General features: G+C 42.1%; 1 protein-coding gene across 1 annotated transcript in view; it reads right to left on the minus strand.

Annotated features, from left to right (window-relative positions):
* The window catches only part of sog (short gastrulation), a 43,191-nt gene extending 39,316 nt beyond the window's left edge, over positions 1-3,875 (minus strand). The window contains exon 1 of the mRNA XM_002058223.4: positions 3,523-3,875. The gene's annotated coding sequence lies outside the window, so the exon portion shown is untranslated. The remainder of the gene's footprint in view (positions 1-3,522) is intronic.
* Between the last annotated feature and the right edge of the window lie 2,125 nt (positions 3,876-6,000).

Below are 6,000 nucleotides of genomic sequence, written 5' to 3' on the forward strand. Positions count from 1 at the left end.
AAAAAATAAATAAAAAAAAATTGTGCCTGATTTAAATGGCAAATGGCAAAAGCCACTGCACCGCACAAACATCTGTTTTCAGATTGAAACCAAATGAAATCGTTTATCGTTTATTTTTAATTGTTTATTGTGTTTTGTTTTATTAGCTGCGGCAATATCCATCATGGGATTAATCATGCAGAGAAAGCGGCTAATGGATATTAACAATGTGCTTCCCCTGCCCGACGCCCCCCCCCCCCCCTCTCTCTCTCTCTCTTTCCACCCCTTTATCTTGCCCAAAAGCTGTTTTGAGTAGCTTTAAGCATGATTGAAATAAGTCGCTGACGACTTACAGCTTCGGCTTGAGCGAAGCTGCAAGTTTTATTAAGTGACTTTTAAGTTTCTGTCAGCTTAAAGCTTGAGGCAATAGTAAACTCCTGTGGCCAGAGCTTTGACTAAAACCGAAAGCTTCATCATTTCGATAACATTTTCTTCTACACATTTTGTGGCCTTGACATTTTGAGGTGCTTCCCCCCGGCTGCCCTGTCAGCGTTAGCTTCGACTTTAGCTTTTAGCTTTAATAGCTGACTGATTTCTGTTCGCGCCTCTTGCTTTCACAGTCGACTTAGCCAATATTAAGTATAAGTCATGTATTTAGCGTTTTAGATCGCTTGAAAGCAATTAAAAAAAAGTTGGGAAAGTTTAAATCGCGACTCGCGTCTCGTATGAATATTCATATCGCAGCGAGAAACTGGCAACTGCCAGTTGACAACTGGCTGACAAGAGCCGCAAAAGCTGCTAACTCGGTGAGTGAATCGCGTTGCCGAGTGATCGATCAATTGATCGATCACGCAACTGATCGATCGCCATTTATCGAATAATGTGTAGAGTCTCATTCGTATGTTATTGCAGCGTAGCTGGCTTTGATTGAATCAAGCAATATATATATATAAGCTTTATGTCTCTCTTTTACTTTGCTCTCGAAGCTGGACTTCAGCTCAATTCAAGTTCCGCCCTCTTCGATAAGTTTTGGCATTTGTTATCAGAAAGTTCTATATTTTTTGCATTTGCTGACTTTTTTGTGGAGCATCGCGACAACTGAATACCCTTTTGGAAATATATAACAGAAATATAGATTAAAGCAAACTTTTTTATTTGATTTTTATGCTCAATATTCGTCGATTTTCTCTAGCGGAAATATAAGTCCACTTTTTAATATATCTTGCTTATATTTTGCTAGAATTTAACTTGTAAAAAGTTCCTATTGGAAGAATTTAAGATAAATTTCCCTGAATTTACCTTTTATATATAGATAACGGACAAGAAGGAAAAAGATGTACCCAAGCAAAGCTTCACGGAGATTGATAGATCCATAGACAGACAGGATTCTATCGAATCGGTTTGGAATATATGTACATGCTTATCAAGTACACGAAGTCATGTGTGTTTTATGGGGTAAATGAATCAAATAGCAGATATGCTTTGTTAGGGTATGCACATGTTGGTTGCCGAACCTGTGATTTAAATGCTTCTTTTCTCATTCAGTTTTCAGCTGTTTTTGCCATGGGTCGAGCTTATTTTAATTGATTTTTGAAGTTGTCAGAATCTCTCTCTCTCTCTCTATCTTTCTCTCCCTTTCATTCGCTCTCTGTCTGTCTGACTGTCTTTTACTTCTCTCTCCCTTTTTTTACCTTTCTCTTTCCTATTCTCTCTCTCTCTCTTTTCCCCCCTTTTCTTTCCCTTTCTCTCTCTCTCTCACACCCTCGCCCGCCCTTTCTCTATGTCCGTCTCTCTCTCTCTTTCTGCCTGTCTCTTCATCTCTACACCTCACTCTCTCTCACCTGCTCTCTATGTTTCTTCCACTCTTTCTCTCTCTCTCTCTTACCCTCTCTCTGTCTCCCTCCATCCTTTTGGCCACTTCCAAGTTAACTCTCTGACGCGCTGCTTGAAACGACGCCAAACGCTGCTTCACAACGGAAATGCTCAGCCCATGTAGGGCATTAAAAAAAACACACACACACACACACACACACACACAAACAACGACAGCAAAAACAACAACCATAGCGAAATACCTAAAGAATGTGTATGAAACAAAAAAAAAAAAAAGAAGAAAAATGCGTCATCAGCGCCAGCAATTTATGTGCTTATTTAATGCCAGCTCCCAGCATCGAGTGCCCAGCTCCCAGTACCGCAGCACCCAGTGCCCTACCCCTGCGTACCGCTACCGCTTCTGCTTCCCCTCCAACCCAGCCAACCCCTTGGCAGTGGCACGCCCCGTTGCTGCAGTGCAATCGCCATGCGGTAAGTCACACCAATTGCTAATTCCCCCGCCCCGCCCCGCCGCGCTGCGATCCGATCCGATTCCGATTCCCAACCGATCGGAAACGATACGGCTCGAGCAGCCATTGAATTGTAAATTGTAAAATTGTTTTTCGCTTTTATTTTTCTCTTCGCTTTCGGTCGGTATTATTATTATTATTTTTCTTTTTTTTTTTTTTAGCAAGGCATCTAGAGACCCCCAACCCAAGCCCCCGATCGATTGATTTCTGATTTGTTTTCGCTTTTTTTTTTGTGGGTCACCCTTCCATGTTCGGTCTCTAAACATGGTAATAAAGGCCAACTTCATAGCCGGGTAATTGCCACATTTTTTGTTCTGTTCTTTTTGGGTGTGTGTCTTGGCTAAGTGTGTCTGGCTGCGGGGCTGGGTTCTGTTGCCGGCGCATTCCTCGAGTTAATAACTTGATCAGTTTGCCTGAAATTAGCCGAGAATGTGCCTGAATAATATTCCACTTAATATTTCGCTCAATCCCATCGCAACCATATTGATTTATGGGAATTTTGTATAGCTATCCATTCCACATGCTTTTAATTGGCACTGTAAATACCCTCCACCCATAAATGACTGAAAGCGGGTATACCAAGGGCACAAAGGGTGGGTAAGAGGGAGAGCCTGAGAGAGATGCTACTGAGTTGTTCTATCTTCTGACTGTTCTATGTGGTTCCGGCTCTACCTGGGGCTATCAGGCTAATACATTAGTCGAGCTCTCAATTTGGCAATAAGAACTTCGCTTAAACCGCACACGACATTTTTTTTTTTATAAAATTTCTAATTGGATAATGGATGACTTATGGATTTTGAACTTTTAATATGAAATTTATGTTCAGTTTGTTTTCTACTCGATTAGCGCTCATAAAACTTTTCCAGTTACAGGGTATTCGAAGTGCGACTCTTGCTTTTTGTCTACTGTTTCTTGTGTTAAAGTGCAGCTTCGTTTAGTTCCTATGAGACAGTTATGTATGTGTGCATACATCTAAATCGATTGGTCTAGCCATCAATCACACGATATTGTTCCATACATCATCTATCACACGTAAATATCATACATACTGTTAATATTAAATGTAACATTTATCAATGTCCAATTTAATGCAGTTTCTATTGCTTTCTGTGAAGTAGCTGCAAGTGCGAGCAGTGCAGCTGTCTATATATATATAAATGTGTGTGTGTGTGTTGTGCGCGCTTCTTTTTTGGTCACTTACAACAACTGCAAATACGCGTTCGTTAAAAAAAGCTTCGTTATTCTGCTGCTGCTGCTTCGGCTGATGCTGCAGGACGACGCTTGCGTTTTACCGTTAACGTTTAACGGTTAACAGTTCGCGTTTATTTGTCTATTTTGTGTGTGCACTCGTATCGGCTGTCTTCGCTGTTCGTATTGTTTGATATTTTTTTGTTTCTTTTGTTTTGTTTTTTTTTTGCTTTTTTGTTTTGTTTTTCATTCGAATTCGCTGCGTTTTTCGTCATTCGTTTTGTTGTTGTTGTTGATGTTGTTGTCGCCTGCGCGTCTCGTTTGCGCGCGCGCGTCTTTTCTAGCGTCGTTCGTTCGGTCGACGCGATCTTGGACAAACTGAAGTTCGATTGACGCTGACGCGCGCCGGCAGCAACGGCAGCAGCAGCAGCAGCAGCAGTAGCTGAAGCAGTCGCCGCATAGAACAGATGCCGCACTGCGTCGCGCCTCTCTCTCTCTCTCTCTTAGTTGACGGCTAGCTCTCTCACATGTGACAAACGCGCGCACACACACATGCACACAAGTGTACGGCAAATAGGCAAATAGACAACGGCCGACAGCTGCGCTCTGCTTGACACTGACGCTGACGTCGCTGTCGCTGTCGCTGTCGCCGTTGACGTTCTTTCGTGTTGTTGAGCTTTTTTTTGTTGTTCTGTGCGGTTTTTTTTTTTTTTTTAGCTATTTTTTCTCAATTTTTTTTTTTTTTTTGTATTTTGTCAACATGCACGACGCGCACTTCGTTTGCTGGATTAGTTGTTGTTGCTTTTTGGCTTATTGTGGATTTTAATTTCATTTCTGTTGTTGTTGTTGTCGCTGCTATAACGTGTATTTTATATTGTTTGTTTTGTCTTTTGCCTGTCGCTATCTATTAACCTAATGCGCGCCCGCGCTTGCCCCGCCCCGCCCAGCAATCAGCATTCGGCATGCCACCAAGCCCACCAAACGCCACCTACCCCCTACCCTCCTCCCCCTCCCAACACACACGACGCTCTTTCCATTGATTTTGTGCTGCCTATTGAAGCGTGCGCTACTTTCCAGTGAACAGCATACATGTGTGTGTGTGTGTGTGTGTGTGTGTGTGTGTGTGTGTACACTTAGCCCCCCGTTGGAGCTGCTGTCGGCGGAACTAACCTACGACAGGCAGCCGCGCATTGGCGCATTGGCGCACGCGGCGTATGCGCAATGTGCGAAATATTGTTGCATTGAAATCGGAGCAAGGCGCAGCATACCCTGTTGCTGAAGATTAGGGGAGGGTTGGCACAACGCGCTGTAAATGTAAGTGAACTGTCTGACAGTTCTTACAATGCGATTCCTTTTCAACACATGAATTCAGTGTGCATAAATATTTAAGTTTAATTCACGAACTTTTGTGGAAAATGTGTGAAAAATTGTAATGGCCTGTAAATTTTGATTTAAGTTGACAAATAAGTTTTCAATTTCCTTCTCCTTATCGTTGCAGGGTATTACATAGTCAAGCAGACTTTTGTGCACTCATAAGTTGTGCATTTGCCTCGTGCTGTTCTTCTTGCAGGGTATTTCAGAGTCAGGCACGCTGGCGCACTTATTTATTATTGCCACTGTGCGTAAATGCAAAAATATGTTTTTAGTTTTGCACAAACTTTTCATTTTTTTTTTTGGTAATTTTATTTTTTTTTGTGTGGTTTTTTTTTTCTACTATATTTTTGCATTTGGGATATTTTTGGTTATACGGAATTTTTTGGCTGGCAGTATTACGATTACACTCACGATGCAACGCATGATCTTTAGCCGAATTCCGCATTTTGTGCAGCTGCTGACGTCATTTGTTTAGCTGGAGATGCCATCGCGATGATCCATCATCGTCACGAGGCTCACTTTCGACTGTTTGCCAGGCAAATTTAGATTTAGATATATGTAGCTACGACTATATCTGCGCCTCTGTGTGTATGCATCTCGAGGTGTCTAAAAATAGTCGCATTCGCCTATAGAACATTCTCTCATGGAATGTCTCGAGGTGCACCCCCAGACCGGAGACATACCCGACAACTTAGTCAAGCTATTTATTTACCTAGCTAAATACCTGTTAACATATTGCCCGCCCGTGTCTGTGCATGTTTTCTCTTCTTCGGGTCTATGTCTGTGTCTATAATCTGGTTTCCCTTTCAATTCATATTCTGTCACGATCCGACGTCTACAACTAGTCGTAGTCAGCGACAGCAACGACTGGAATTGAAACTGGCAAGTGTGTCGAGTGAGTCTAGCGATAGGCTTGATTTCAGCTTTGGAATCCATATCCTTGAGTGAAGCAGAACTAATATATATCAATTCCATTGTTCCGCATTGAATATACATTGCATTGGGTTATTACATCGCGTTAGTTTGCTTTCACACGTTCCAATTCCAGCATTCCAACTCCAATGCCATTGTTCCGCATGCAATATATTGTGCATTATGTTGTTTAATGGCTTTACTT

This window comes from Drosophila virilis, chromosome X (assembly GCF_030788295.1).
Source record: "Drosophila virilis strain 15010-1051.87 chromosome X, Dvir_AGI_RSII-ME, whole genome shotgun sequence".
NCBI lineage: Eukaryota > Metazoa > Arthropoda > Insecta > Diptera > Drosophilidae > Drosophila > Drosophila virilis.